The sequence below is a fragment of the Triticum dicoccoides genome, chromosome 3B (genome assembly GCF_002162155.2).
Source record: "Triticum dicoccoides isolate Atlit2015 ecotype Zavitan chromosome 3B, WEW_v2.0, whole genome shotgun sequence".
Taxonomy (NCBI): Eukaryota; Viridiplantae; Streptophyta; class Magnoliopsida; order Poales; family Poaceae; genus Triticum; species Triticum dicoccoides.
This window is the reverse complement of record NC_041385.1, coordinates 56,407,727-56,418,407: the sequence shown is the minus strand read 5'-3', so window position 1 is coordinate 56,418,407 and position 10,681 is coordinate 56,407,727. Positions and strand designations below refer to the sequence as shown.

Sequence of the window (10,681 nt, the reverse complement as noted above, 5' to 3'; positions counted from 1 at the left end):
TAACGGGACCCCAAACATCTGATACCAAGTACAAGAGGTAGGTTTAGGGTTTTGCGTGGGTGGGTAACATCCAGCCTCACGTCTCTTTATATAGATGATCATAATACAATTACATATGTATACAAATACGTGTACATATACATAACTGATTCTCAGGAGTTGGCGTTCGCCCTGAATAATCCCAGAATGGACTTCTCTGTTCATGCGGTCGAACTGGATGAGCTGAAGATGACTTGGTTCTCTTCATGTACTGTCCAACATTGCCGTTGTGAAGCAAATAGCGGAGCCAATGCGCTGGCTCGGTTAGGCTATAACTGTGATGCTAATGTTGCTTTGCCTTGGGATATGATGTATCAGCACAAGTTGCTGAATTTGTTATTGGCAACTTGAACGCCAGCCAGCAATAAAGCTCTTGCTTTTATATACACCTATAAAAAAAATTAGGTACGCATCGGCCGAGTTACGACAAAATCAAGCTGCTGGATGTCTTTCTCTTCTTTAGAATCACTTTGTTTTCACCTCAATATGATGTTACGGCAAAAACTTATGTAACATAACTGATGTTGCAAAAATATTTCTTAAAACAAGGTAGATGTTGCAAAACAGAAACACCACCGTCGTTCGCCGTGAGCCCGTCGGAGGTAGAAAGACATGCGTGGTTCAGCAGGCCACCTGTCGATCAAAGGAGGCGGCGGACACCCATGCTAGATTCGCCGGTTGAGCTATAGCCTTTTCGTAAAAATAAGTAGAGTATTTAACGGCAATTCTCTTCACGCCTTGACTTTGCCCGCGTGCTTTGTTCGAATTCAAATTGGACCGTGGCCCGGCCTGAGATTCTCACTGCGGCAAGACCACGGCCCAACAACACTCCCAGCGTGGCCTGTTGTGCATTTACCGATTTGCCGATCATTTTTGCAGGCGAGCCGGACCCATCTCACCCAGAAAGCCCAACTCATGCCGGCTGCCGGCGAGCGAACCCCCCGTCGTGCTCCCGTGCGGCCGTCAGCCATGCCTGCTGATGGCCGTCGCACCTGCGCAGCTACCGCTTGAATTCGGCGTCGGCTAGGCGAGCTCCTCGTCTCTCCTAGTACCCTCGTCCCTCGCGTCTCACCGGAACGGCCCCAATCCGCTGCTCTGCCATGGTAATCCCCTTGCTCTCCTTTTGTTCTTAGGACATGAATCCTGAGTTTCTAGTATTAACTGGGGGCAGTCGTATGATTTGTCGCCTGCTTACATGATCCTCTCTATTTCTAGAATAAGCAGGCGATCTGCTCATCACTGTATTAGAAAGAGCTTACATTACACGCTCATCTTGTGATTTTGAGAAGGAAATGGCCACAGTATATAGGGGGTAAAGGGGATAAAATCACAGAAACGACAGGATAATATAATTCGACTAGTTCGCCTTATTCAACTGTTGCAAAATCAACTCTCATGTGTTTCTGATTAATAGCACTACAATATGATAAGATACATATACAGTATTAATGCCACTGCAGAATCCCATGTAGTTCAATGTTACTAATACTACTGCAAGGCATTACAGTCTACAACGCAGATGCAAGTTGAGTTCCCTCAAATGCGAGTTAAGTTACCTCAAACGTTGTTCATGCGTTCGTCCTGTTTTGTGGCATAGGACGATTTTCAGACGACACATAGGGCTTAGGGGGGATCTGCAGGTTCTGCAACCTCCATGTTAACATGTTTACCACCTTTGTCATTGATGGCCGATTCTTCGGGTTCCATTGGATACACCACAGTGCCACGATAGTCAGCTGCCTCATCTTTTCTTTGTCTTCTGCTGTCATTTCCAAAGAAACAACCAATTCCTGCTCAGTGATTACTTTCTCGTAAATCCACTCTGGGAGGTACACCTCATGCTTGTTCTCAACACTTGGGTCTGAATTCCTCCGCCCGCTCACCATTTCCAATACCAGCATGCCAAAACTATAGACATCTGACTTGTACGATACCCCTCCAAAGTTCCCCTCCAAAGTTCCGAGAGTATAGCTTCGGTGCGATGTATCCCATCGTGCCTTGCTGCAGTCAAGGTAACGATGCTTTGGTCCCTTGCACACAGTTTTGCAAGGCCAAAGTCTGAAATCTTAGGATTGAAGTTGTAGTCCAGCAAAATGTTGTGTGGCTTGATATCAAAGTGGAGAATGCGTTGGTTGCAGCCTTGATGTAGGTATTCCATTCCTCGGGCAACACCTAAAGCAATATCTACCATTTTGGTGGGTGCTAGTAGTTGTCGAGAAATGTTAGAAACATGTGAGAATACGTATTTTTCCAGTGACTCGTTAGGCATGTATTCATAAATCAGCGCCCGTCTTGTTCCTTCAGAGCAAAAGCCCATGAGGCGGACAATATTTGCATGGTGGATTAGTCCAATGGTTGCAACTTCATTGATGAATTCCTCTCCCTCTCCTTTAGAGCTCTCTAGCATCTTGACTGCCACAGGCACTCCATTTTGTAGCTCGCCTTTGTATACACTTCCAAATCCACCCTGGCCTAGTTTATCCTTGAACCGTCTTGCTATCTTCTTAACTTCAGGGAAAGTGTACCTTGTGGGTTTTGATGTGCCATATGCCTTGAGAAACATTTCAACTTTCATATTTATTTCTTCATTGTACCTTGACTTCAAGGAGAGATAGATCGCGGTGGTCACCATCAACGAAAGAACTACAAATGCAGCGACAGATGATGCTGCTAATTACAAAGAAAGGAAATTAGTGAGTTGCATTCAGATAAGAAGACATGTGTTCCCAACTCTTATCGCATTGAGAAAACACAAAAGAGTTAAGATGGTAAGCAATAAGAATTTCATTTAGAATGGTAAAAGGAATTGAGAGTTGCAATATTACCTGCAATTGGGATGACCTGTATACCTGCTTGTAGGAAGAAGATCATTAGTTTTGCCATGATTTAATGTAGACAAAAACTGAAGAGCTACTTCATTACTTCTACAAAGTAATTTTGGAACAATTAATTTTTGATTCTTACATGAGTTCTCCGTGGACTTAGGAAGGACATATACTATATAGGGAAAAATACATCCTACCACGCGTGCTTGTACATATGTCCATATACTATATTTATGATATTTCAAAGCAAGCTATAGAAAAATTTGCATGAGAGTCCATAGTTTTTGTATGTTTTGAAATACCTTCATATTTATACGTATAAAACAATATACTAAAAAATAGTACATACTAACTAAAAAGTAGGATATATACCACCCAAATATTCTTATATACTACATACTACACGTACATACTCTTGGTTTTGACAGATACTACATACAACGTACAAACCTCACGTGAGGGTAACTACCATTGGTGGTAGGGAACATTTGTATGTGTGGTAGCTTCCGGTTGGCTTCATGTATATTGGACCTCAGACAAAGGGTGTTATATTGGTTAATGCATTCTCTTGGTAAGTTATAGATCATCTTCAGTTGTAAAAAACTAAAGCAATCTGAAAAATGGCCAATTAAGGTTTATCTCTTTACTTTTTTGGTCTGAATTTACAAAATAGTCCATCGTCATAAGTTTGCCCATACAATTTGGCACTTGAACCTCTTGACGAATGTTTTTTTGGGGATTTTCATGGATACAATTTTTCTCTACATTACATTTTTTGTTAAATAACTTAACTATAGATGAAATCCTGTCGGAAGATTAAAAACAGTTCACATCAGAATATAAGAGTTCAACAAACTAGTGGACAGAGAAACAGAAAATCTAGAATGTTGCTCCAAAATAAAAGACACACTATATGAGATTTCAACTAGGGAAAGAAAGAATACCATGGTGCTGGCAAAATGCTTGACGCCTTCGTGAGCTGAATCCACAGTGTCGACCTTCATGTTCACACTGTTGGCAGACATCTGTAATGTTATTGAGGTGCCAAGTGAATGTTGTTTCACCAAAGTTGATGACTCCATTTCCTCTTTCGTTGAAAGCGAAGTCATCTGAGTTTGGCCCTCTTTTATCATAGGTGAAGGGTATCGAGATGCCTTTAGAAATGGCCATGCAGTCCCGTGGAAGGTCAGACATGTATGCGGAAGCTGATGCCAAATACCAGAATTGCCTAGTGTTGTTACTGAGACAAGAGGCTAGGCCTACTGGCAGGACTAGGGTTCCTACCAGCGCGGCTACGCAGGTTATAGGGATGAGGTGGAGGTGGACGAAGGCTGGAGCGGGCGCGCCGGCGAGTGGGCGCTGTCGCGGCTAGGGTTAGGGGCGGCGGCGGTTGGCTGTTGTCGGTCTAGGGTTCCGGCTCCTCAGGGAGCCGGGCAATAGAAGATTATAATATCTTTATTGCTTGATCTCAAACGATGTCTTACAACTAGTATTTATAACTTTAGCCTAAGATAACTTGCCTAAGATAACTTGTGGGTCAAGCCCCTAATACTAATGCCCGGTGGGACTCTTCCTGGTATAGACCAAACCGGTCATAACATCTCTCCCCGCCTGCGCAAACAGCTCGTCCTCGAGCTGAAAGTCTGGATAGTGTTGGCGGAATTCTTCACGCTGCTCCCAAGTAGCCTCCTCCTCTGAAAGGCCTGCCCACTGAACGAGGATGAACCAGACGCCACGACGGAGCTGCGCCTGCAATACCTTTGCCGGCTCTGGAAGAATGCAACCATTGGCGATGGGAGGAAGCGCCGGTGTAGCCGTCGGTGGCTCGCCACGGAAAGGTTTGAGCAGCCCCACATGGAAGACGTCGTAGATGCGAGCGCGGGCTGGAAGCTGAAGACGATAGGCCACCTTCCCCATGCGCTCCAAGATAGGGAAGGGCCCGGCGTAGCGAGGGCCGAGCTTGCGCTTCGCGCGCGGGTCGAGTGACTGCGTAGAGCGATGGAGAAGACGCAGCCACACCCAATCACCCACCGCGAACTCCGCCTCGCGATGATGATCGTCGTAGTAGTGCTTGGCCAGCTGCTGGGCCTGAAGGAGACGCTGACGAACCTCAGCAAGCATCTCGTCACGAGTGCGGATGAGGTCACCCGCAACCTCCGTCCGAGCTGTCTCCGGATCCACCGGAAGTATAGGCGGGGGTGGTTGACCATAGACCACCTCAAATGGCGTAGCGCGCAGGGCGGAGTGATAAGAGGTGTTGTAGCAGTACTCCGCCCAAGAGAGCCAGTCCACCCAAGCGCGAGGCCGATCACCTATCACACAACGCAAATACATGGCAATGACCTTGTTAACCACCTCGGACTGACCGTCTGTCTGAGGATGGAACGCCGTACTCAGGCGGAGCTGGACACCAGCCATCCTGAAGAGGTCGCGCCAGACATGGCCCGTGAACACGGGGTCTCGATCACTGACGATCGAAGCAGGGAACCCGTGTAGACAGACGATGCCGTCGAAGAAGGCCCGGGCCACGGACGCCGCCGTGTATGGATGGCTGAGTGCTATGAAGTGGGCGTACTTGGAGAAGCGGTCCACCACCGTGAGGATGACCGACTTGCCGCCCACCTTGGGAAGGCCCTCAATGAAGTCCACAGATATATCCGCCCAGACCTGAGATGGCACCTCCAAGGGCTGGAGTAACCCGGCCGGCCTGAGAGTCTCTGTCTTGTTGCGCTGGCATGTCTGACAAGAACGAACCCAGTCGCGGACCAGGGCGCGATTGCCAGGGATGTAGAAGTCGGCGCAAAGATGATGGAGGGTTTTCTGCATACCCTCATGACCCGCCGAGTGGGCGAGCTGTAACACCTGGTGACGGAGATCATCCTGCGCCGGAACAAAGACCCGGCGCCCATGTAGGAGCAATCCGTCAGAGAAGCGCCAAGGCTCCTCCAGGTCGCCGGCCGTGAGCTGCTGCTGAAGACGGACGGCGTCGTCGGCCGTCGCAGTGGCGCGGCGAATGTCGGCGAAGAGGCCGAACGTCGGCCCGGAGCGGATGCACAGGGCCGCCCTGGCGGACTCGTCGGCGGAGGAAGCGAGGTCGGAGTCGCGACGGGACAGCGCGTCGGCCACGGTGTTAAGGCGGCCCGGCCGATACTCGACGGAGAAGTCGAAGCCGAAGAGCTTGCTGATCCACTGGTGCTGCGGCACGGGCGACAGCCGTTGGTCCAGCAAAAACTTCAGGCTGTAGTGGTCGGTGCGAATCTGGAAGGACCGTCCCCACAAGTACGGCCGCCAATGACGAACGGCCTGGACAAGGCCAATGAGCTCCCGCTCATATGCTGCCAGCTTAAGATGACGCGGAGCGAAAGGCCGACTGAAGAAGGCGAGGGGCCCATCGCCCTGATGAAGCACGGCGCCAAACCCTGCGCCCGAGGCGTCACAGTCCACCACGAACGGGCGGTCGAAGTCGGGCATCTAGAGGACGGGGCCCGTCGTGAGGGCCCCCTTGAGGGCCTCGAACGCCGTCGTCGCCTCGTCATCCCAGGCGAAAGCGTCGCGGCGAAGCAACCGCGTGAGGGGCGCCGCGATAAGCCCGAACTCCCGGATAAATTTCCGGTAGTAGCCGGCGAGGCCGAGGAACCCGCGGAGAGCCCGCGGCGAGTGAGGCGTTGGCCATGCAGAGACGGCTGCCACCTTTTCGGCTTCCATAGCCACCCCGTCGGCCGAGATGACGTGGCCCAAGTAGGCCACCGAAGGCGTCCCGAACGAGCACTTCGAGCGCTTAAGGTGGAGGTGGTGCGCTCGAAACTCGTTGAAGACGATGGGGACGTGCTGGAGGTGCTCGGCCCAAGACGCACTATAGATTAGAATATCATCAAAGAAAACGAGCACAAACCGCCGTAAGTAGGGCCTGAGGACGTCGTTCATCAAAGCCTGTAAGGTCGCCGAGCGTTGGTGAGGCCAAAGGGCATCACCAAGAACTCGAAGTGGTCGTGATGAGTACGAAACGCCGTCTTGGCGATGTCATCCGGGTGCATGCGCACCTGGTGGTACCCCGACCGGAGGTCAAGTTTGGTGAAGAAGCGCGCCCCGTGGAGCTCATCGAGGAGCTCGTCAACCACCTGTATAGGGAACTTGTCCTTAAGTGTGACAGCATTAAGGGCACGGTAGTCGATGCAGAAACGCCATGTGATGTCTGACTTGCGGACGAGAAGCACCGGCGCGGTAAATGGCGAAGTGGAGAGTCGGATGATGCCTGCCGCGAGCATGAGCGCACACTGCCGCTCCAACTCATCCTTCTGCAACTGTGGGTAGCGGTAAGGCCGTACTGCCACCGGCGCGGAGCCTGGCAGAAGATGTATACGATGATCGTACGTGCGGGCGGGCGGCAGCCCCTGTGGCTCGGTGAAGATGTCCGCGTGCTGCTGGAGGAGGCTCTCCAATAGTGGGTGCTCGGTCGTGGCGGTGGTCGCGGCCAGCTGGAGTGGAGTGGTTGGGGCGGCACCCCCAATGCCGTCCCACCGAATGCGGCGGCCCAACCGCCAGAAGGTCATCGTCGGCGCGTCGAAATCCCATAGAATAGGACCAAGAGTGCGCAGGAAGTCGACGCCGAGGATGAAGTCAAAGCAGCCCAAGTCGATGCCGGCGCAGGTGATGGTGAAGTGCTCGTCGCCGATAGTGATGGGCACGTCGCGGGCGAGCCCATGGCAGTGGAGACGGTCGCCATTAGCGACTGTGACTCGCAACTGCTCACCGCCGGTTGGCTGTAATGCAAGGCGCCGCATGGTGGTCTCCGACAGGAAGTTATGCGTGGACCCTGTATCCACTAGGGCCACCAGGCGCTCACCCTGGATCATGACCGGTAAGAGCATCGTCCGTTCATCACGGATACCGGCCAGCGTGTTAGGGACACCACGAGGACGGTGGCCGGGGCGGGCGCGGGTGCCGCTACGGGCTCCGCAAGGGCTGGAGCGCTGAGGCCATCCTCCAGTGTCTCCTCCTCAGTCTCATCTGTCGAGTCCAGGTAGAAGAGGCGGGGACAGACATGGCCCGGTGCATAGGGCGCATCACAGTTGAAACACAAGCCCAGGCGTCGGCGTTCCAGCTGTTCCGCCTGAGTGAGGCGCCTGAATGGCCGCGTCGGTGTCGGGGTGGGTGCCGGGGCGGCTGTGGACGACGCTGGTGCTGCCGGAGACGGCCGGGGAAGCTGTTGGCCCCCACGTGGCGCGGCTGGACGCGTTAAGGCCTGGGCGTGCTGCTCGAACGCCCGAGCATAGTACATGGCCGTCTGAAGGTCTTGGGGCCCCTTCATCTCGACATCCACGCGGATGTGGTCGGGAAGGCCGCCGATGAAAAGCTCCGCCCGTTGTAAGGCCGTCACACCGGGCGCGTGGCATGCCAGGGCCTGGAAGCGGTCGGTGAAATCCTACACCGTGGAGGTGAACGGCAAGCGGCCCAACTCGGCCAAGCGGCTCCCGCGGACCGGCGGCCCGAAACGAAGAAGGCATAGCTCTCGGAAACGATCCCACGGGGGCATGCCACCCTCGTCCTGCTCGAGGGCGTAGTACCATGTCTGGGCGGCCCCGCGGAGATGGTATGAAGCCATCCAAGTACGCTCCGACGCGGGTGTGCATTGTCCGCGGAAGAACTGGTCACACTGGTTGAGCCAGTTAAGCGGGTCGTCGGAACTGTCATATGTGGCGAAGTCGATCTTGGCGAACCTGGGCGGCTGCTGGTGTGGCGCGCCCTGGCCCACTGCCTCGACGGTGCTTAGGGCGGATGATGGTGCGCGGTCCATGGTGGAAGGCCCGGCGTAGTTCCCGGTGGCGCCCGTCGCCTCGGGCTGCAACGGGAAACCGGACGGCGGACGGGCCCCCGGGTAGGCCGAGGGCGGCCCGTGAAGCCAGTCGGGGAGTGGTGATGGCGATGACGGAAAGCGGACCTCCTGGATCGGAAGCCCGCTCGGCGACGACCGGCCCAAGTTAGGGCTGTGATGGGGCGGTGGAGGACCCTGCTCCGTGGCCGCTGGAAGTGACGGCGCAGCGGGAGACGATGCGGCCGGCGCGGTCCAGGTGGGCCACTACGGCCCCGTGATGGCGGCGAGTGGCGCGGTTGCCATCGCGAGCGGCGGCGTCCACTGTGGCCAAGGCGGCGGCGCAGCCGCCGGGGCGGGGAGCGCCGGGTAGCCTCCGGTGATGGCCCCCGGTACCGAGTACCACGGCAGCACCTACGGACCCGCGGCCATGGCGGGATGTAGTGGTGGAGGCGGCCCGTACGGACTTGCCAGGTAGAGGCGGATGCCCTGTACCGCGGCGACTAGGTCGTTGAGGACGCCGGCCATTGCCTCCTGTGTGAATTGCTGCGGCTGCGGGGGAGGTGATGGCGGCGGCGTATGTTGGACGGGGGTCGGTGGCCGCCCGTGGCCTGGCGCGGTGCCGGGCGCCGGGAGGGTCGGCACCGAGAGCGAGGCCGTGACGCCTGGCGCGGAAGCGGCGGCGGCGGAGGAGTTGGCGGCAGCGGCGGTGGTGGAGTTGATGGGCAGCGGCGGTGGTGGCGGCGGCGGAATTGGAGGTGGCGAAGACATGGTCGAAACCCGGGTACCTGATACCAAATTGGTAGGACTAGGGCTCCTACCAGCGCGGCTACGCAGGTTATAGGGATGAGGTGGAGGTGGACGAGGGCTGGAGCGGGCGCGCCGGCGAGTGGGCGCCGTCGCGGCTAGGGTTAGGGGCGGCGGCGGTTGGCTGTTGTCGGTCTAGGGTTCCGGCTCCTCAGGGAGCCGGGCAACAGAAGATTATAATATCTTTATTGCTTGATCTCAAACGATGTCTTACAACTAGTATTTATAACTTTAGCCTAAGATAACTTGCCTAAAATAACTTGCCTAAGATAACTTGTGGGTCAAGCCCCTAATACTAATGCCCGGTGGGACTCGTCCTGGTATAGACCAAACCGGTCATAACACCTACTATACTATATTGATCTACTGGTGTGAAACCTCTTGAACAACGTACCAGGGTTGTAACTTGTGATGATTGAGGTTGTTTGTACACATCAGTTGCTAAGTTTGTTGAGATGAGCTTCTGAACTGGGCATTGCATCGATGGTTCCACAAGCGGGATGACGTTGATGACACGGTGCCTGTAATAGATCTCAGTAACTCTGCAGGAGCCAAGAACATGGTGATCCAGGATTGTGTCATCCCCGGAGCACGATAATTGCATGCCTTGGGCGCCACATGATGGTGGGTCGGTTGAAAGCCGGAAGGGGAACCGGATCTTGGGTCCATGTTTGTTGCATCGGTGAGATGGACAAGTTCTTAAGAAATCTTGGTCCACCGATGCTGCTTCGACATAGGATTCATAGGTGAGAAGACATACCAGCAGCAGCGTGACAAGAAATTCAGAGAAGTCCATGAAAAATGTATTGGGGATGAAGATGGAAGAAGAGAAGGCAGAGAGTATAGGAAGTTGTCACTTATTTGCTTTAAACTCCTATGGGTACTGATGCTGTGCTTGTCATGATAGCTGTGTGTCTGAGTGCGACTTTTCCGAGCTACTACTGGAACTTCTGCCTTGTTGAGTGGCTTAAAAAATTATGTGGTGTCTGGAAATGAATGATGCTATCACTGTTTAGACTATTCTTCCCATTTCACCAGCCAGACGCCCTCAGTTTTCTTCAACCCTGTATTCCTACACCTCTGGGTTAAATTATACATGTGCAGTTACATGGACCTCGGATTCTTCTACTATAATAAACTCTCGTGAACTCTGACCTGGTAAAGCACCATGTGCAAAGTTTGAATCATGATAAGGCTTGTT

General features: G+C 53.6%; 1 pseudogene; it reads right to left on the bottom strand.

The window, feature by feature from the left end:
* Positions 1–1,543: 1,543 nt before the first annotated feature.
* On the bottom strand, positions 1,544–10,286 carry LOC119280752 (annotated as a pseudogene).
* Positions 10,287–10,681: the final 395 nt, after the last annotated feature.